At 44.4% G+C, this 22,501-nt stretch overlaps 1 long non-coding RNA gene across 1 annotated transcript in view; it reads left to right on the top strand.

Annotated features, from left to right (window-relative positions):
* LOC129383894 (uncharacterized) overlaps nt 1–21,964 on the top strand; it is a 94,043-nt gene extending 72,079 nt beyond the window's left edge. The window contains exon 2 of the long non-coding RNA XR_008611719.2: nt 21,706–21,964. This is a non-coding gene — a long non-coding RNA (uncharacterized lncRNA). The remainder of the gene's footprint in view (nt 1–21,705) is intronic.
* The last annotated feature ends 537 nt before the right edge of the window (nt 21,965–22,501 follow it).

The following is a 22,501-nucleotide window of genomic DNA, read 5'->3' as shown; positions in this document are numbered from 1 at the left end:
TTAACGCGGAAAACTCATACGCTCATTGCAACTACTTAGTACATCATCAGACTGGCTCGATATAAGGCCACTTATTGCTAGTTGTGCTATATAATATAGTTTTACTATTTACTGGCAAGTATATGCCCATCCAGGAACCCAGCCACGGGGAAGAAAGGCCACGTTCGCTACACACCTAGCCGCTTTCTTTTGTATATCCTCAATGAGAAAGAAAACAGAATGATAAAAAGATACCTGGTATGTAACTCATCAACGTGCTGCAGCTGTTCAGGCCGTTTCCAGCCGACCACCGCATGACACGCGATTAATGGAGCAATTGGGAAAAGGAAAAACAATATTTATTACGCACTCGAGCGGTACAGGCATATCTTCAAAGGCCGCTGCTTCGAATTCCAGCGCACGTGGTCACAGGCTACCTAATTGAAGTGGTCTATGCGGCCCGTCGTAAGCGGCACAGGGCTAGATCCACCGGTGACTCCAGGCCTAGGCGCCAGCGATGCTACCAACTCCGAAGATGCATTCCAGCAGGTGATGCTGAAGTTCTCCAAGTACTCCGTTGAACGGGCAGCCCAGACCGGCATGGAAACAGCGCACCGGCAGTGTCATAAGATACTCCAGAGAGAAGTACACGTCGAAGACGTCTTCCGCCAGGAAGGATTCACCGTCGAGGGGACACAAGCCGAAACGGGGCCTGTGTTCGCAGCTGGGGCCATCACAAGCGTCTTTGTGGCACCGACCACACAAGGTGTGCCAGCAGGGAAGCAGCACAGCGTCGGCCGCCACCACCTCGCAGTTCGCGCAGATGCACTCTGAGGGCAACGGCTGCTCGAAGGTGATGGGTTGCTCATTCACGAATGGCCAGTCGTATCCTTGAAGGGTGTACGTGGTCGCTTCCATGGTGTAAATGTGATCGTGGAGATCCTCGGAAGACCCGGATGGCTGCGACGGAGAACCAGGTTGCCTGTCTGCCCGGTCTGAGTTGTTGTCGTCGTCTGGAGCGGTAGTCCGGTCGCAGGGTCGGCGATGGACAGATTCTCCGTTCCTCTCTGGAAGTTGTGGCTCACTAGGTGGTTGGTGGCAGCCGAGTTTGAAGAGCGGGCCTTTGACGAAGCTAATGCTTGCAAGACGATGGGGCAATGATGGGTGCCTCACTGCATTCGTCTGCGGCCAGCCGCAGGTCGTCAAGGTTGTTAGCGGCGAGGATGTGCGTGACGTCACGTCGGTCTGACTCGGACGAGCTGAGAGACGAGAATGGTGTCGCCGAGGTGCACACTGCGCCTTTTATAGCCTGGTAGGTGGGGCCTCCCTTCGGGGTCGTGATTGGTCACAAGTTGTTGGAGAGTGGGTTTGAAAAATTAACCTATCTCTGGACGTGTTTGGAGCAACAATGGCAGAGAGCAGCAGAGAGAGAGAGTGGGACACATACATGCTCATCGTCCAAGGAGGGGTGAACATTTCCAGGAAAGGAAAATAGCAATTCATTCGTCCTCTGTCAGCGCAACAACTACACAAAGAAAAAACACAATAAAAGCTGAAGTTCACGAAGTTATTCCAACTCCCTCAATTCTCGGTACTTGGGGGAAAAAATGCAAACTGTAGTAATTGGCTTAACCCTGTCGGCATACCTCTCAACCAGCTGCTCCCACATGACAATAGAGTATATTAGTGACACCCTTTCAGCTATGCTGCTTTCAGCAAATGTCTTTAGAAGCATGGCTGCGCATTTTTGAGCTATTTACTTTTACACTATATGTTGTAAGTGCTAATAGTACAGGCTGCTTAAAGGCGGAAGGCATGTACAAACAGAAGCACCAGTCAAATATTCATAAAAAAAAGTAACCGAAACATAAGGTGCGCCTATATGAAGTTCGCCTATATATATGTATATATATATATATATATATATACATATATATATATATATATATTCTTTCGTTCGCCGCCGACATCCTCGCTAATTATCGTCAATCAAAACAACCGGTGCAGAAAGCGTCGCTTACATCGATTCCGACAGTGCGTGAGAACTGCGTAACTTCTCATCTGAAAAAAAAAAAAATTTAACTTCCGTATTTATTCCGATTTTTTTCTACTTTTGGACGCCCTCCAGGCTCAAAATTCTTCCCTTGAGATTTGAAAGGACAAACGCGGACTTCGAATAGACCTCCATTTGATGCATCTCTATGAATGTTTATATGTTTAGATCAAGTTACTCTGACCCTTTTGACTGGGGTGTTGTTCTCATTCGGTATCTTTGCCTTTATTATACCTGTACTGTGCACACCCCTCTATTCTGGAATGGTATGACATTCCTAAAAGCTGATGAATGACATGGTACAATGCGTCTCTGTCGCCTAGTGCGGGGAACTATGAAGATAGTACATTTTGGTGTGATTCTCGGAACGGCTTGGTGCTCGCCGTTCCTTTCTGGTTGGGAAAGGGGAACGTGGGGCCGCACCTGGTGACGAGAGTGTCTCGTCGAGGAGCAGCCTTGCCTGGCAACCGCGATTAATTTCGCTCGATATGATTAACTTTTGTTGGCTTCTATTGTTGTGCGCGTGGTTATATTGGCGGGATGGGACGCTTGCCCCTCCTGGTCACGTGGTAATGACCGTCGTGCAACAAAAAGTCTGAAATGTATATCGTGCCGCACTCATATAATCAAATCTTTATAGCAAATGCTTGTGCCAGCTGTTCAAGGTGGACGCGTCCTATTTGAAAACATTTATTTCTGCCGGTTCAAATACGTCTGTAATATCCGGCGTAATGCAACGCTGTTCTTCAGTTTCTCGAATATTACTGAAGGACGGGGGAATTACTTGCGTGAGAAGTCGTAGCGTCCTGGTGGCGATTATAAAATTGCAGAAATGTATATTTATTTATTCACTGGAGGGGGCCTCACGTTGCCAATATTGCCAAAAGAATTTCAGCCACATGCTGGCCTAACGCTGTATTGTACCCATTCAGCAGCACCGCCTTAACCATACCACAATGGTACACCCCCAATAATTCTGAGAGGGCATGGTAATGCTAAAGTCTATTCATCGATAACAATGCTTCGCTGGGTCAACAAGAGTAGGGCGTGGGCTATTTCAAGAACGAGAAATTTGGAGTAATTGCAAATACATTTGTGCTTCCTCCTCGGTGGGGAAGAGAAAGGGTAGATGGACCGCATTTCAGGCAGAAATGCCTGTAAAAAGGACCTTTTCCGTTGAGAAACAGCTTCGCGCACTTTTTCAAGTTAATATTGCTCGACGTGCGTCACTGTGAAGAGTGAAACGGGACGGGGCTAGAGTGTGCCACAATAATGGAGGGGGGGAGGGGGGTGCTTTCAGTTGTGCTCAGAGGACGCGTTCCGTAGAACCCCACCTACCGCAAGAAAATTTACAACAACGGGAGTACAGCGCTGTGTACTCTGTTTCTCTGAACTGTCGAGGCATGATTTGCTGTGGCCGCCGGACTACGTGTGTAAACATTGCGGCGATAGTTTGCCACAACTTCTTTTTGTTGAAGGATACCTACACCATCCGATCTGGATCAAGCTCAAAAAATAATTTGGCCATTGAGACGCCGCGACAGCATAGCTACCGCGGCATCGTTAAGTCAGCGGCGCAGAAGAAAGCCATGAAAATGAAAAAAAATGCTTATGCGAAGGAAGTGCGCTTTTGTGTCTAGCTTTGCATTTCGTTCCAGTCTGCGGTACATATTGAATGTCTCTAAGGCAAAATATGTTTTCATGCAGTAATTTATCAGCTAAATAAATAATCGTTACCAGGAGGAAGTTCTTTGTTCTTTTAAAGGCTATGAATGCGAGCTCGTTGGTAAGAATCCATGGAGAAAAGACCGCGCAAAATAAATACGGACAAGGGAGGAAACACGACGAGATTGATAAAGAAATTATTTCCGTTGTGGCAGAAAATAACCGAGGCGGCTTCTACGAGTAACAGCCCATAACAAAATCATCTGTGGCACCCATGTCTTGCCTGTGTTGCTGATGGCAACTGGTCATGGCGGAGCTGTTGTGCCGACATATTCATGATATACATTGAGGGTGTCACGAATGCATTTATTGCTGAGAAACATCTAGAAAAAAAGGACGTCTTGTTGGGCGAGTTGGCCACAATTCTTCTGGGGTACTAGGCGCGAAGGCACACAAGAAAAAAGGAAGGAGACGGGACAGAGCGCCTGTCCCGTCTCCTTCCTTGTTTCCGGTGTGTGTTCGCGCCAGCACCCAAGAAGGATGTAGAATACTTTAGAACTTGATTCAAAGGGTAGCTTTCTTTGCCTTGTCTTTCAACTTTTCCACTGATGCTGTCTGGCCCACCACGTCGGATTATGGCCCAGAGCATTGCATACGCGACAGAGCGAGGCAGAGAGAAAAGGCGATGCGTGAAACTACTTTGGACCTCACCGCGTCGAATGTGCGCAGTGGCTTCTGGAACTCCATGGTCGTGAACACACCACCCTCTTGACAGCTGTCATTATCCGTGACCCCTCTGCGATCATTCCAGAAACTGCAGCGCTTACCTTATTTCTAAAGTGCGAGTCAAGAGGGGATGAAGACAGAACTTTACAGAGGAGGGGGAGAAGAGGCCGCTCCCGTGCTATGGGGTGGGGGTGGGTGGGAGGGGATAGGCAAAAGGAGACGTGAGAAGGCATGGGAACGCGGCCGCTGCAACACGAGAAGGGTTCCGGGAAAACTGGAGAAACTTCAGTTCAAGGTGCGCCTTGGTATGTTTCTGCTATTTCTCAAAAATGAGCACCACGGAAGTATGTCAAGCGAACAACTTACACAGGGCGTGAAGAAGAAGAGCTGCCTTGTGTAAAGCGCACTGCGGGGTCTAGGCGACACTACCGTAGCTGTCGCACATCAAATCAACACTTTTTTTGCCCGCAGCAGTAGCTTTGCGACTATGGCATCGCTCGAAAGAATCTCGCGTCTATTCGCGAGATTCTTTCACACTCGGGAAAACACTAACAGAAATTAGTTAAGTAGAATGGTCTAATTTGGTGTGATGTAAACGATCGTCGAAGTGTTTCCAAGAGACGGAAAATGGCATTTCATTTCAATTTTATTTTCCATAAAGAACAGACATTTCTGGTAGGGATACCTGGGCAAAACGCTATTTTTTGACAGCTTTACTGGGCCCGGGCAACCTCGAAACTTTTAGCAGCGGCGATATTTAGGAAATCAACCAGATTTATGAAAAAATATAGCCATTAATGAACACATACAGGTGACATGCACATGTTCTTCCACATATACCCACGTATATACTAACACACACATATATACCGATTTGACTTCAACAGCTCATAGATATGCCAACAGTAAAATTATTTTATCCATTTCCAACAATAATGTAGGTTCGAACTTAAGTCGAGATTGAAAATAAAACCACTTATGAAGTCTGCATTGCATGCTGATAGTTAACAGTATCATAAAATTATACATGTTTCGCAGATATTCTTTAGGCTGTTTTAAAGTAAAGCCCAATGTATGCTTGTACCTGTTTAAGATACTAGGTAAATTATGTTCCAGGGTTTGTAACTTGTAGTTCGTGCGGAAAAGCGACGGAAACCAAAAGTCCCTGTTTCGCGTGCATATGTTACTTAGTGCGGGTTTTACTGATGCTGTGTGTGTAAGAAAATCGTGGAAGGAGCTAGCCGAGAACCAGAACGAGCGCAGAATACGAAAGTTGTACATGTGATGAGAGGCCATAATCTTATAGGTCTGCACTGCAACACCAGTGTGTGCTAAGTGCGGAATGTTTGCAATGCATCGAACTATTACATTGGTTCGGTCCAGCTACATTTGCATATGTTTAATGTTGTTTGATCTATTGAAGCAAAAGTTATTGCGTATACGCAATGGTCTTTTAGCGCTATTTCTGTGCAAACGAGCTACATTGTGTTGTACGTTTAATAAAGAAATAATTTTACTTTCTTGTACTGTATTTGTTTTCTAGCAGCACCTTTGCGCATTAACGATAGTTCTCAACCAAATTCTTTTTTTATTTCTTTTGCTTTGTATATTTAAAAAGTAACGATGCCTAATACTCGAAATACATATAGTTACCATTGGTTAGTTGTTGCCCGCATTGTTTTCACAACACTGCATAACAGAGGGACCGTCCACAGTTTTTTTTGTCAAGTTCTTGCATCCCAGAAGTGTAATATATTTATGCATTCTATCCAGCTGGTGACCAAATGAAGAGTTCTCTTTTGTTTTGTATTCAATATGTGTTACACGTAATTTTTCTCATTTCTACACCACACCTATAACCGTCATAACACCGACTGCTGACAAATAATAATAATAATAATAATAATAATAATAATAATAACAATAAAGAAAAGTATGGCGCCTTCGCTCAGGCAAGAGCTCGCCATATATATGGGTCTGGAGGAAAACTGCAAAAACATGAACGTGATAGCGACAAAAAAAAAAAAAAGAGATCGCGCGGTTCACGTTGGCCGTGTGTCTGTTTGACCTTGGAGAGGCATAGCCAAAACCTTCCCTAACCAATAGCAATACCTGGAAAACCTATTTGCACGCCGACTTTAGAAGCTGCTTCTTCGAGTTTTCACTTCACAGCAAAATGATGTACCTTTCTTTTACGAAGCATCATGTTGTGGAACAGGCGCGAGATGTCCTGCTTTTCTTTATTCTGCATATAATATGTCGTATGAAGCCGCTTCGTTGTGCTACAAGTTTACCTTCGTGCTTCCAGAATCTCAAATCTTCCAGCATCCGCCATCGTCGTAGCGGTCGTCTTATGAAAATGCTCTGTGGTGCACACCAAACAGCCAGACCAACCGGAGCAACCGTCAATACCACCTGCCCTCTTTGATGCATCGCTGTATGCCAACTAGACTCCGCCGAAGAGAGGCGACTCTGCTTTATCGCTTGTGGCTAGGGGTGGCTTTCACGCAATCTCACTCATTTCTCATTGGAATGGCCGACAACGCTCTCTGCAATGCCTGTCTTTGCGAGGACACGGTGGAACACATTCTGTGCGACTGTCCTTAATATAATGTTCAGTGACAGTCCCTGGCATCCGTTCTAGCGCACCTTGACACTAGATCATTGTCCCTTGAAAAGATTTTCACATGCCGCCGACAAAAGACATCGCAGCTGAAGGCGACGAAGGGACTACGTCGGTTTTTGAAAGAGACGGGATTGGACAAGTGGCTGTGACAGTGATATGATGTACCGCGCAAGGGTGATGGACTCTAACGGATGATGTGTGTGTGCTGTGCTATGTACTCTCTCTCTCCCTTCCCCATCTTTCAACGCCCCCATCCAGCTCCCATGTGTAGGGTAGCAGACCGGTTAAGCTAAACTGGTTAACCTCCCTGCCTTTCCTTCTCCACTTTTCCTTCCTTCCTTCCTTATGAAAATGATTGCGCAGTTAGACTACAGCCGCGGAATAGGAAGCCTTTAAGCCTCTTGATAGCGCAAGAAAAATACCGCTAATGAAACTCGAGTGGTAATATACGTTTCAGTAACTGGCAACTGCGGCTCGACTGTAATCTGTTTTTCTGGAAAATCAAATTATTTTCAATATTATGTTCATAGATACAAACTAAAAACCTAAACGATGCATATATGTTTGCAGCAAGAATACTCCTATGCAGTTGGAGTATATGCACCGGCCTTCATAAAAAAATATTCTAGTGCGTTTTTATACATAAACAACATCCTACGAAAATACTGCCCAGAATATTCAGTAACGAGCGCCTGAGAAAAGCGTTGCGGTGTGTACCAAGGGTTGCCTGTAACCGCAGCAGAGACATTAAAGACATGTTACTGCGCTCAAATTTCGGCCAACATCATTCCCGCATAATAAAAGCCTGTTGTCGCCCCAGGTTCAAAACCTGCAGGCACCTTCAAAGTGAAAATAAAATAAAAGCACCACAAATTGTTATACATACGAAGTGTAGCTTTACTTGTACAAATTCGGATGTAATTTATATGCTTGAATGTTACTTCTGTAAGAAACAATATAACGATGAAATGGGAAAATCAATGAACGTCAGACTAAACAGGCATCGCGGGGACAAAGCTAAAAAGCTTTTCAAAGCGGTTGCGGAGAATTTCAACCAACATTGAAGAACCTAAACTCTACATCTTACAGTCAAATTTCTGTTCTGAACGAGAAATAAAATAGAGAGAATCATACGTTATCCATAGGTTCACTACATTGCGGCCAAGAGGCATAAATGTTTCAAAGAGAGCTTTAGAATCTGTAAGCTTTGCTAAATTTCAAGACTTAGGCAACAACAATTGGTTTGACTGCTTAGTGCTCATTTTTTCCTTTCCATTTTTCCTCTTTTATTTATTTATTCCATTTCAGTACTTTATTTTTCATATGCTTTATTTTCACGTGCAGCGGTTTCTGCAGCGCCATCTATTATGTATTTCACAGACACGGTAGCCAACGAACACCAACGAAACAGGCAATAGAGGGCTGCTGCGCACGCCGTTGGCACATCGGCTTACAAAAGGCCGTTGACATGCGGCTGACTGATAGCCGTGTTTCCAGCCTTGTGCACAGCACTCCTTCTTTCTCATTCCTACACCTTCGCCGCTAACACACCTTCATTCGTTGCCACACCCACCCACCTTACCCCCTCACCCCTTTAGATGAACCCTACCTATGTGTGCTGTGACGAGGAAAGCATACGTCGCCTTGAAAAATATGTCTGCTTGTCGAAACGTTTGCTTTGACCTTGTTCTCGTTTTGACCATCGTCTTTCATATCCGTCTCCCGTCTTCTCCTGTTTTTCCTGGACATCAACAGGGCATTTGACACTGTTAGTCACGTTCATGTGCTGCTAATTATGTTTGAACTCGGAATGTGTGGCAGGTCCTTGCGATGGATTCGTGAATTTTTACAAGGTCGCAAAGTACTTGTTCAGACGGGTGAAGGAAATAGGGCTGAATATCTTTTGTCAAGCAGGGACTACCACAGGGAAGCGTACTCAGTCTTGTTTTCTTTAACTGCGTCATGGCTGATTTACTAAGAAAACTGCAATCACAGTTAGCATTTTCACGCTTTGCAAATGATGTCTCTATTTGGAGATCTGGGTGGAGTCAAACAAAGCATAAAGGCCACCCATTGGCTCTGGACACAATGAAACGAGATATAAGTTTAGTTTATAAAGAAATTCGAGAACATCTTCATATATTGCGAAAAAATAATTTTATAACTCAGACGTCCAACATCCTCCATGGCTGCTTATACTTCCGAAAATCGATTTGTCAGTAGACGGAACATTCTGGAAAAGAGACATCTTCATTCAAGCTGCTCAACAACTATCACTTTACCAGATATATATGCGGTATTCAGGATACAGACAGGTCTACGCAGATGGCTCCAGTACAGCAACCTCTTCAACTTCGATCAGCATTCAATATAGCGCACCTCAATAAACAAGAATTGTTTAAGTTACCTTTTGCGACTTTGTCCACAATGGCTAAACTATTCGGAATTCTATGTGGGATAACATTGATAACTTCTGCCAGAGATGTGCAAAAATGTGTAATTTTCGGCGATTCATAGGCGGCTCTAACATCACTCTGCAGCACAAGATAAAAACAATCTCTGATCGCATAATCTACGAAATACTTAAAGACCTCACAAAGGCAAGCAATGCGAACCATGAAATAGAATTCTAGTGGAAGCCAGGGCATTGTAACATTCCTGGCAACACAGCAGCCGAGTAAGCAGCACGGCAAGCGCACCTCAAAGTTGATGTGGTTCCGCTCCCATTATCAAAGAATGAATTACGCTGCATTATAAGGGCAATGTCTTTCAAAATGTTTAGAAATAAGTGGTTTGACCAGAATTCTAAGAGCTCGGATTCATATCATATTGATCCGTTTCTTGAATTCAAATTTTCATTTGCAAAAAAATGTCAAACATTTTCAAAGGAAATTTTCAAGATTTCCTTAGAATGAAATAAGGAAACCCTTATTAATCGGTTAAGTGTAGCCACTGCCTAAACAAAACATTTCTCACAGAATTGGCCATGCGGAAATTCCCGAATGTAATTGTGCATTTGAAGATGAAGATGTACATCACTTCCTTCTAGATTGCACACATCCCAGCACAAGAAGACACAGGCTTAAATCAACCCTAATTACATTAGGCCGCAGACCTTTCAGCTTAAAAAAGCTTTTGGGTCCTTGGCCAACAACGGCCTTTTGCCCCTGTGAATGTTTCGTTAGCTACGGTGAAGAAGGCTATTCCTTTACGTAAAGAGCTCGAACTAGAAAAATTAAGAAAGTGCATCAACACGGCTGACGTAGTGTCTTGAGTGTTTTCTTTACTCTAAAGACCCACAAGGAATCTGTTCCGTCCAGGGCTATTGTCACTGAGAAGCGCTCCTGGCCGGGCATCGTGTCAAGGTATCTGCAGAAGCACCTTAGTGCCAACCCGTTAGAAGACCTTTTTCTGGTTAAAAATTCTGCCGAGGTCATCGAGTATTTATCTGGCGGCGAGGCCTCGTGTCAAACGAGGTTCGCTTTTTCTATTGATGTAGAAGACTTATTCTACACATTGTCCCATCCTGAGCTTTTCTGCGGGGTTAGAAGTCACATTGAAGACACGGGACCAGTGGCCTACCAAAAGATGACTGGGTTATCAACCCACAATTTTTTAGAGCTAATATCCTTTTATCTCTCATCCACCATTATCACTTGTAATGATAGCTGTTTTATCCAAAAAGAATGAGTGTGCATCGGCTCTTGCGTAGCACCACTTTCAAGGGATATTTTATTATCCAGTATTGACAAGCGCATTCAAGCGTCCCTTTACAATGCAATCATGCTGAAAGATTTTAGATATGTTGAACATTACGTCGTGGTAATGAATGCGACAGATTCTCAGGATTGGGGTAATAGTATGATCAACATTGTCGATACATTTGCTAGCAACGCCTTTGGAGTGAAGTTCACGCAGGACCTGCCGGAGGATGGTCGCATCCAGTACTTCGACGTGTGTCTTATCTTTCACGGAGCTCGCGTGTTCTGGCAGTACAAGCCACAGTTGAAAAAACAAATTATTAATTATCGATCGGCCCACTCCAAGCTCGCAAAAAGAGCTACAGCTAAAAACTGCATCCGCTCTGCTAAAGAGAAGGCCTGCGAACATCAAGTTCATGAGAGCGTCAACGCCCAGCTAAGGTGTATGGAGAAGGCTGAGCTCCACGGACATATTGTGGCCTCGGTGCTAGAGAGCCAGATTCGCGAGGTAAAAGTTGGTGGGAGGTGTAGGAAAATTTTTCGAAGCCTTTTGTATCTCTAATGAAAACTATTACTGCGTCAGTCCTCCTTCTGTTGTGCTCGGGGAAAAAGAACTTGATTATCCCTCGGCAAACGTATGTGTCGAAAAAGCTAGGTAGGGCGGGATATATGAGCAAGATTGTACTTGATTGATGTGGAAAAATGTGTGGGCATGAAGCCCTGTTTTCCGTGAACAAAGTTCAGCTGAAGTCCGGCGTTCGGGTTGTCCTTTTGTTCTCGTCCGTGTTAACTTGTGAGCTGCAACGATGTTTCATAATGCCAATCACAACCAACTAGCCCAGCTGTCCGTTCTGAGGAAAGGCGACGCGAGAAACTACTTTGCCCCCCCCCCCTCCCCCGTCGTATGTGCACCACGCCCTCTGGAACTCCTTGGCCATCACCACATCACCACCTTGACAGCTGTAATTATCCGTGACCCCTCCACAATCATTGCAGTAAGTGCGGCGGTCACCCTATTTCTAAAGTGTGAGTCAAGAGGGGACACAGAGAGAACTTTAGAGAGGAGGGGGGAGAAGAGGCCCTTGCCATGCAAGGTGGGGGGGGGGGGGGATAGGCAAACGGAGACGTGAGAAAGCAGGGAAACGCTACTACAATACGCACGACAGTGGTCGCGGGAAAACTGGAAAATATTCGGCACAGTACTTTTCTGCTGTTTCTCAAAAATGAACACCACGGAAGTATGTCAAGCGGACAAGTTACGCAGGGCATGAAGAAAGAGAGCCGGATACCTAAAGCGCACCGCAGTGTCCAAGCGTCACTACGGTAGCGGTCGCACATCAAATCAACACTTCTGTGCCCGCTGCAGTAGCTTTGCGACAATGGCACCGCTCGAGGTCGCGGATTTCATGACGACAGCCGCCGTACCATTTCGGCAGGGGCGAAATGGAAAACGCAGTTCCACTTTGATTTTAGAACACGTTAAAGAAAACCTCGGGGTCAAAGTCAATCCGCAGGTCGCCACTATACATCGTGTTTCGTACTCGGATTGTGCTTTTGGCCCGTACAGCCAAGTAATCCAATTCAAATTTATTGCTTCTGTCATGATGTGATGTTCTATGCGAGGCAATGACAATACTGAATACCCCCTGAGGTGATGAAATATAGCGCACAAAAATGCCTCAAGCAAACACCTCTTACTGTGCGTTCTGTACGCAAACAAACTGCAATGGTGCACGCAACGTAAGGTTTAACATCAACTCGCCACTCTGGTGTTGAACTAAACGTTTAAGAAATTAAGCATTCGCCGCCAACATCACCGCTAATTATTGTCATTCAAAGAAACCACCACAGAAATCTTCGCTTACATCGATTCCCGCAGTACGTGGGATCTACATAATTTGATTTTCCTCAGTTGAATTGTTTCTCTTTTCCCTCCGCATTTTTTCCGGAAGTGTTTCTGATACGTCCTCATTTCCGCTCGACAGCCCGTGTTTAGCTTTTATTATTCCTCATTAGCGAAGTATGTTAACTCGAAACATGGAAAAGACCAAGGAGAAACGTCGCACCTGCATCGATAAATACAATGGCGAATACGTGTAACGTACCTCTAAAATGTTGGAGACAGTGTCGGACGAACCTTTCGCGAAAGCATTCTTTAACGCGGAAAACGCGTATACGCTCACTGCCACTGCTTATGGTGTCAGACGGGGACGATGTATAAAGCCAGTTTCTGCTAGTTTTTGCACGCATTGAATCTATATACCGGCAAGTATATACCTATCGTGTAGCCAGCCTCGTGGCATAAAAGCCACGTTCGCTGCACTCCGAGCCGCTTTCTATTGTAAATGCTAAATGAGAAAAAAAATAATGAAAGAAAGAACACCTGGTATATAGCTAATCAACGTGATGCAGCAGTTCAGACCATTTCCAGCCGACCACCGTATGGCACGCCAATAATCGGGCAATTCGGTAAATGAAAAACAATATTTATTACGCACTCGAGCGGTACAGGCATATCTTCAAAGGCAGCTGCTTCGAAGTTCAGCGCACGTGGCCACAGGCTACCTAATTGAAGTGGTCTATGCGGACAGTCGTAAGCGGCACAGGGCTGACTGATCCACTGTTGACTCCAGGCCTAGGCGCCAGCGATGCCACTAACTCCGAAGATGCATTCCAGCAGGTGATGCTGAAGTTCTCCAAGTACTCCGTTGAACGGACAGCCCAGACTGGCATGGAAACAGCGCACCGGCAGTGCCATAAGATACTCCAGAGGGAAGTACACGTCGATGACGTCTTCCTCCACGAAGGTTTCACCGTCGAGGGGACACCAGCCGAAACGGTGCCTGTGTTCGCAGCTGTGGCCATCACAAGCGTCTTCGAGGCACCGACCACACAGCGTGTGCCAGCAGGGAAGCAGCACCGCATCAGCCGCAACCACCATGCAGTTCGCGCAGACGCGCACCCAGGGCAACCGCTGCTCGAAGGTGATGGGTTGCTCGTTCACGAATGGCCAGTCGTATCCTTGAAGGGTGTACGTGGTCGCTTCCATGGTGTAAGCGTTATCGTGGAGATCCTCGGAAGACCCGGATGGCTGCGACGGAGAAGCAGGTTGCCTGTCTGCCCGGTCTGAGTCGTTGTCGTCGTCTGGAGCGGTAGTCCGGTCGCAGGGTCGGCGATGGACAGATTCTCCGTTCCTCTCTGGAAGTTGTGGCTCACTAGGTGGTTGGTGGTAACCGAGATTGAAGAGCGCGCCTTTGACGAAGCTAATGCTTGCAAGACGATGGGGCAATGATGGGCGCCTCGCTGGCTTCGTCTAAGGCCAGCCGCAGGTCGTCAAGGCTTTTCGTGGCGATGATGTGCGTGACGTCACGTCGGTCTGACTAGGACGAGCTGAGAGACGACAAGAGTGTCGCCGAGGTGCACACTGTGCATTTTATAGCCTGGTAAGCGGTGCCTCCCTTCGGGGTCGTGATTGGTCACAAGTTGTTGGAGAGTGAGTTTGAAAAATTAACCAATCTCTACGTGTTTGGGGCAACAATGGAAGAAATGCCGGCAGCAGAGAGAGAGAGTGGGACACACGCTCATCGTCCAAGGAGGGTGAACTTTTCCAAGGTAGGCAAACAGCATTTCATTCGTCCTCTGTCAGTGCAACAACTACAGAAAGAAGAAAGGAAAGAGAGGCTGACAGTTCACGAAGCTATTCCAACTCTCTCAATTCTCGGTACTTGAGGGAAAAAATGCAAGCTGTAGTAATAGGCCTAACCATGGTAGCATACCTCTCAACCAGCTGCTCCCACCTGACAATAGACTAAGTTATTGACACCATTTCAGCTAGGGTGCTTTCAGCAAATGTCTGTAGAAGCATGGCTGCGCATATTTGAATTTCTCCCATATATATATATATATATATATATCGTCATATAAGAAGCCAACAAACACTGGCACCAAGGAAAAGATAGGGGAAACTACTTGTGCTAAATAAATGAAATAACGAAACGATACATAAAGGGAATTAATGCTCCATCCAATTTCATGGGTAGTTATGTTTCCTAGGTGAATCCTGTGAGTGTTAGCCAGCGCCACCACTTACAAACCTTGGCTGCGGGAATATATATATATATATATATATATAAACAGCCGTGGTGCACGCAAGGGCACGTTTAATATCAACGCACTAAGCGTTGCAAAGAAGTTAAGCTTTCGCTGCCGACACCCTCGCTATCTTATCGTCAATCAAAACAACCATTCCAGAAAGCTTCGCTTACATCCATTCCTACAGTGCGTCGGAACTGCGTAACTTTTCATCTGGAAGAAAGACAACTTTCGTATTGAATACGATTTTTTTTTCTTGTTTTGGACGCCCTCCAGTCTCCAAATTCCTCCTTTGAAATTTGAACGGACAAACGCGGACTTCGAATGGACCTTCTTTGATGCACCTGTATGATGGTTTAGATGTTTCGATCTAATTACTGTGACTCCTGTTATTGGGGTGTCCTTCTCATTCAGTAAGTTGGCCTTTATTATACCTGTACCGTGTACACCCCTCTACTCTGCAAGGGTTTGACATTCCTAAAATCTGATGAATGGCACTGTACAATGCGCCTGGTTCGCCTAGCTTGGGGAACTACGAGGAAAGTACATTTTGGTGTGATTCCGGGAACTGCTTCGCCCTCGCCCTTTCTTTCTGATAGAGAAAGGGGAACGTGGGTCCCCACGTGGTGCCGAGAGTGTTTTGTCGAAGACCAGCCTTGCCGGCAACCGCGATAAATTTCGCTTGATATGCGGCACTGTTAAAAGTCAAACGGAACGGGCACATCGTCAATCGACGACGACAGAAGACGCGTAACTGAACCAACGATGTGCGGTCAAACGAAATTAAGTGCACCTGCTTGATTGGTGTTGCTTATTGCTCGTACTGCATGAAATACTTGTTTTCCAGCCATGCGACCAGGCAAGTAGTTTCTAGTTTGGTAACAGAGGCGCCTTGAAAATTTACAGGTTGTCAATTACTTGATCGACTATTCACCCAAAAGAAGCAACTAATTTTACGACTGAAGCCACAGCACTGCAAAACAAAAACGCCAAATGACGGGACAGTGACAACCAATGACGTTCAGCGCGGGCTATATAATATAAGTTTTCGACAGTCATCGAAAGATATACAAGAAAATCAGAATTTCTTGTGCAGCTTCTTTTTGCGTTCATCAAAAATTCAAGAGAAGCTACAGCAGTCCTGACACATGCAACTTGATGTTCTCCGTTCGAGTGAAAACTGAGTTACTTGTTGCCTGGTTAAACACCTGTTGTGGATGCGTCCACAAAAGGCACTGCACCTAACTAGTTCAGCAATGCGTGAAAATATATGAAGGAACAGATTCCAGGCAATTTCGCATATATTATAATTGGGAGCTTCTGCATCGCTTCCGTTTCCTCGTACGTCGTCACTGTCAAGGCACATATCGATCGGGACGTAGGTTTCAGTTTATTAGCGTGGCAAATATACGTGAATGCATAATAGGACATTCCTCGGTGACGTCACAAAGAGGCGGAGCATGTGCATGAAAAACCGGCGTCAACAAGGATGAGCACGTGGCAGCGGTCTCCATGTTATGCAAACCATGTCCTTGCCTTCAGAGTTCATAAACCACACCAGTTCATAATACACGTATTATATAACATAGTATGATACAATAACAGTGATCGCGCGAATGCGATAGCTTGGTGTTGCATAAATATATTGACAATAGTGCCATGTAGGAACAAAAATACTTTGTGTCGCGCATTGTGTTTTGTGCTTTTGAGTAACTGTCGAGTCGATAATTCCAGTTCAGAGCGGCAATTCTTTGAGAGCTCCACAAACAATGGTATTTTTATTGTACCACGAGTTCCAACATGCGCGCCAAATTCAATGTTCCTTCCGACGTCAAAAAGAAGGGTTTTCACGTGACAGGAATTCGAGGTGGCCTTCGCTCAGTACCAAAAACAACTCAATAGAGTTCTAACGAGTAGAAATGGGGTTAACCAAGGGGCGCGGTTTTTATTAGTGATATCATGAGAACCAACGAAAAAGACACCAAGGAAAACATAGGATAAATTACTTGTACTTGCTAATTGAGGTAAATAAATTATAAATTAACGGCAGTGAAAGTCGATGAAAAAACAACTTATAACAACGATACCACGTCTTCGCATTACGCGTGCGATGCTCTAACCAATTGCACTACCGCGGCGCGGTTTCCCCATCCACTTTCATGGGAGTTTGTGTTACTACTAGAACTTTGGGAGTGTTAGCCAGCGCCACCATTCGCAAACCTTGGCGGCGGACGTGGAACGTCCTTCCTGCCGCAGGCTTCACGAGTGTGCGACATCTGATTATTCTTCAAAAGCTGAATATCACCTCATCGTGCCCGAGGCCGTTTTGAACTTCAAGATACATAATGTTCCCGTCGAAGAAATATTCCTAGCATAAATTCGAGGTTGGCCTGTTATGTCTAATAACCACACAACTATCGAGTGTCTGTATAAATTCTTAAATAACCACCTGCCAACATGCCCACCACCCTCCCATTACTTGTTCAAGACACGCTGCACCTCCTTGGAATTATCGACTGCACCAACTTTAACCAAATCCTTTAGGACCTCGCTACTCTAGTCACATTGGATGTTTCTACTCTTTTCACTACATCATACCCATTAGTGAAGGAATCGAAGCCGTATCAAAATCCCTCGCAATCAATCCCCAAGCACACGCTCCTGATGTTTACCTATCGCTCCTTAGGTTAGTTCTCACGCTAAACTATTTCGAATTCTATTCTGTTCGCTACTTGTAAACTTTCGGCTCTAGCTAGGGAACCGATTCGCCCCCACGTATGCGAACATATTCATATTAGAGCTTGAAGCAAACCTGTTGAAATCCTGCCCTTGTAAATCACACACCTATCTTCCTTAGATTGAGGACATATTTATAATATGGGAACACAGCACGAGCGCATTAACCGACTTAATTGACCTTTTCAATCGCTTTCACCCGAGGATTGAATTTACTGCTCACCAGTCTACTAGTCAAATCAAATTCCTCGAGACGACGGTCTACATAGAATACGGAAAACTGAGAACGACACTTTTCCGAAAGCTTACGGATAGCCAGCAATATTTAGACTACAACAGTCATCACCCGTTACACTGCAAGTAATGAATTTTTCTCGGACTAACGAAACGAATAAGAAGAATCTGCAGTAAAGACAACTATTAAATCGACCACCTAAACGACCCTAACAACGCTATAGCTGAAAGAAACTGTCAACAAGTTACTCTCGACACAGCTTATGATGTCGCGTCAAAATTGGAGAGACAGTCGGAATTATCTAAGGAACACCCTGCACCAGAATCTGACAGCCCGCCAGCCTTAATAACGAAATATTCGAATGCCCTCTCAAACATATATAAACAACATCATACGAAAATACCAACCAATATTATCAAGTAAGGAGCGTCTGAGAAAAGCCTTCCCGGATGTACCAAGGGTTACCTATCGCCACAACAGAAACCTTAAACACATGTCACTGCGCTCAAAAGTCAACCAACATCCTTTCCTGGTCATAAAAAATTTGTCGCCTCAAGTGCAAAAACTTGCAGGCACCTTCAAAGTGACACTAAAATTAAAATACCCGCAAATACTTGTACACACGAAGTGAAAACTAGCTTTGCTTGTACTAGTTCGGATGTGATTTACGTGCTTGAATCTTCCTTCTGTAAGCAACAATATATCGGTGAAACGGGACAATCAATGAACGCCAGACTAAACGGACACCACGCGGACACAGTTAAAAAGCTTCCAAAAGCCGTCGCGGAGCATTTTAACCATCCAGGTTATAACTCTGGTGAACCTAAACTCTACATCTTACAGTCAAATCTCAGTTCTGAACGCGAAATAAGATACAGTGAATCAAACCTCATCCATAAGTTAAAAGCATAGCTGCACATATTTTATCTTTTTAGCTGGTTGCTAGTGCACCACACGTGGAAGTGCTGACAGGCTTTTAAAGGCGGAACGCATGTACGAGCTGAAGCACTAGCCAATTATTTATTTATAAAAAGAACCGAATAAGGCGCACCTGTTTGAAAATTACCCTTATATATATATATATATATATATATATATATATATATATATATATATATATATATTATACAAAAATTCGCACCTTATTCGTTCTCTTTTTTATGTAAATACTTAGTTTGTCCTTCTATTCGTGTATGCCTCCCGCCTTTAAATCGCCGCTGCAATAGCAACTAGCTAAAGATGTGCACCCGTGCTTCTAAACACAAAAGGTGCAGAGCAGATTTGGTAATATGCTTCACGACAAATACTGCATGGGTGGTTCATTCTACTAAATTTATATTCTATTTGGGTACAACATAAAAACACTGAATTGACGAGGTGGATTTCGAGACTTCTAATGTTTATAATTGTGTATTCATGGATTTATTTAGTTTTTGCTGCGCTCTGTTATTATTTTCCGGGAGTGCAGTGTATGATGATCATAAAAGCCATTGCTGTAGAGCGTCAGGAGTACTTTGCTCTGCATACCAATTGTCTAAACGATTTTCATTGTAAATTAAATTTTTTCGCGCATGCGCAGTGGCACTCTCTGAAGCAGAGCAGAAAAAAAAGACAGGTAACCTCCAACCAGGAGACTCTTCATGTCCACTTTTAGTCGTATTCTGTTTGGCCTACGATAGTTTCTCACGTTGACGCGCGACAAACTGGACCTGGCTATCGCCGTCAGCAAGTAAATCCAGAAATGAAACTAGATATGGACAAGTAATAAGTCATACTGAATTACACGAAGCAATGGCTTCTGGCTGTCACCCTAGTATTACGCACCTTTCCCCACCCGCAACTCTTCGCAAGAACAATGATGTACAGTTTCATAACTGACTAAAGATTCCATCGCGTATCAGTTAAAAAAAAATTATTCACTGAGAGAACATTTCAGCAGGATATAAAATATTGACAATACGATTGTCGTCTCGAGTTTGTATATCGTGCGGAACTCATATAATCAGTTGTTTATGGCAAATGCTTGTGACAACTGTTCGAGGTTGACGCGTCCTATTTGAGGACATTTATTTCTGTCGGTTCAAATACGTCTTTATTATCCGGTGTGAGTCAGCGCTGTTCTTCAATTTCTCGCATATTACTGAAGGACGTGGGACTTATTTGCGTGGGAATTCGTAGTGTCCGGGTGGCGATTTTAAAACTGCAAAAATGTATTTTTATTTATTCACGGGATGGGACCTCACGTTGCTAATGTTGCATAAATAAGTTCGACCACACACTAGAATAACGATGCATTGTCTCCATTCATCAGCACAGCCTTTACCATCCCACAATGATTCACACCCAATTGCTCAGAGGGGGTTTGGTACTGCAAAATGCAATTCATTGATAACAATGCTTCGCTGGGTCAACAAGAGTAGGGTGTGGGTTATTTCAAGAACAAGAAACTCGGAGTAATTGAAAATGCATTTGTGTTCGTGCTTCCTTTTTGATTGGGAAAGGAAAGGGTAGACGGATCCCATTTGAGGCAGAAATGCCTGTAAGGAGGACGTTTTTCTTTGAAAAACAGCTTTGCGTTCTTTTTCAAGTTAAAATTGCTCGACGAGCATCACGGTGAAGCGTGAAACGGGAAGGGGCTAGAGAGTGCCACAATCATGGGGGGGGAGGGGGGTTCTTCTCAGTCGCGCCCAAAGGACGCCCTCGATAAATAACCAGAGACAACCACCTACGGCGAAAATTTACCACAGCGGTCGTACAGCACTGTGTCCTCCGATTCGCTGAACTGTCGAAGCACGATTTTCTGTGGTCGCCGGACTACGAGTGTAAACTTTACCGCGATAGTTTGCCGCAAGTCCTTTGTGTTGAATTCTGCGCTCGTTTTATTTTTCGGCGAGCTCCTTTCACGATTTTCTCACACACACACACACAGCGGCATTATAGCCCGCACTAAGTAACATGTACATGCGAAACAGGGACACTTGGTTTACGCCGCGTTTCCGTACGAACCACAAGTTACAAACCTTTGAATATAATTTACCTAGTATCTTAAACAGGTACAAGCCCCCACCATGGGCTTTACTTTGAAACAGCTTAAAGAATATTTCCGAAACATGTAGCCTTATAATACTGTCAACTATCAGGATGCGATGCAGACTTCACGAGTGGTTTTATTTTCAATCTCGACTAAACTTCGAACCTATATGATTGTTGGATATGATATAAATTCTCACAGTTGGTATATCTATGAGCTGTTGAAGTCAAATCGGTATATACGTGTGTGTTATTATGTATGTGGGTATCTGTGAAAGAATATGTGCGTGTCACCTGTATGTGTTCATTAGTGGCTATGTTTTATCATTGAGCTGTTTCATCTCCTGAATAGCGCCACTGCTAAAGGTTTCCAGATTGCCCGGGCCCAGTAAACCTGTCAAAAAATTGCTTTTTGCCCAGGTATCAGTACCAGAAATGTCTGTTTCTTCTGCAACATAAAACTGAAATGAAATGCTATTTTCCCTCTCTTGGAGATACCCGGAGGATCGTTTACATCACGCCAAATTAGACCATCGTACTTAATTAATTTAGTTAACTTTAGAACATTATAACTAGATGAAATGTGTCAATGAGAAAATTGTAGAGCAACATGAAAAACTCCCGGTACAGCTTTCTGTTGTTCAGCACGTGCTACATAAAAGTGTTCTTCCGTGTGTGAAAGAATCCTTGCTACCGAAGGATATTGATGTTTGTTAGCACATTGAACTACTACAGCTATATCATATATATATATATATATATATATATATATATATATATATAGAACTTCCCACTGCCACATCTTCTGAAACTTCCGGTGCGCTGTTTCCATGCCGGCTTGGGCTGCCCGTTCGTCGGAAAGCTTGCAGAACTTCAGGGTCACCTGCGGGAATGCCTCTTCAGAACCGAGACCTTCGTGTTGATGCCTCGGTGTTGGTAGCATCGCCGGCGCCTAGGCCTGGGATCACCACTGGATTAGTCAGCACTGTGCCGCTCACGACAGGGCGCACAGACCACTGCAATTACGTAGCCTGTGACAATGTGCGCTGAACTTCGAAGCAGCTGCCTTTGAAGATATGCCTGTATTGTTCAAATTCGTAGTAAACATTATTGTTTCTGTTCTAACGAATTGCTCGATTATTTGCGTGCCATGCGGCGGTCGGCTGGAAACGGCCTGAACAGCTGCATCACGTTGATTAGGTATAGACCAGGTGTTTCTTTCATTATTTTTTTCTCATTTAGGATTTACGAGAGAAAGGGGGCTAGGAGTTAAGCGAACGTAGGCTTTATACCACGTGGCTGGGTTCCTAGATGCTTATATACTTGTCAGTATAGAGTAAAACTATAGTATATAGTAAAAATAGCAATAACTGGCCTTACATCGAGCCAGTCTGATCACTTAATAAGTAGCGGGAGTGAACGTACGCGTTTTCGGCGTTGAAGAAAAGCTGTCGCTGAAGGTACGTCCGACACTGTCTCCAACATTTGAGAGGTACGTTATACGTATTCGGCATTGTCTTTATCGATGCGAGTGCGAGGTTTCTCTTTGCTATTTTCCAGGTTTCGACTTCACATACTTCACTAATAATCAATCAATATTTAAAAACATCAATCAATTAACAGCTAAATATCCCTTTCCCTCGCGTCACCGGCTATAC

Source organism: Dermacentor andersoni, chromosome 9, assembly GCF_023375885.2.
Source record: "Dermacentor andersoni chromosome 9, qqDerAnde1_hic_scaffold, whole genome shotgun sequence".
Taxonomy (NCBI): domain Eukaryota; kingdom Metazoa; phylum Arthropoda; class Arachnida; order Ixodida; family Ixodidae; genus Dermacentor; species Dermacentor andersoni.
This window is presented reverse-complemented; position numbering and strand designations above follow the sequence as displayed.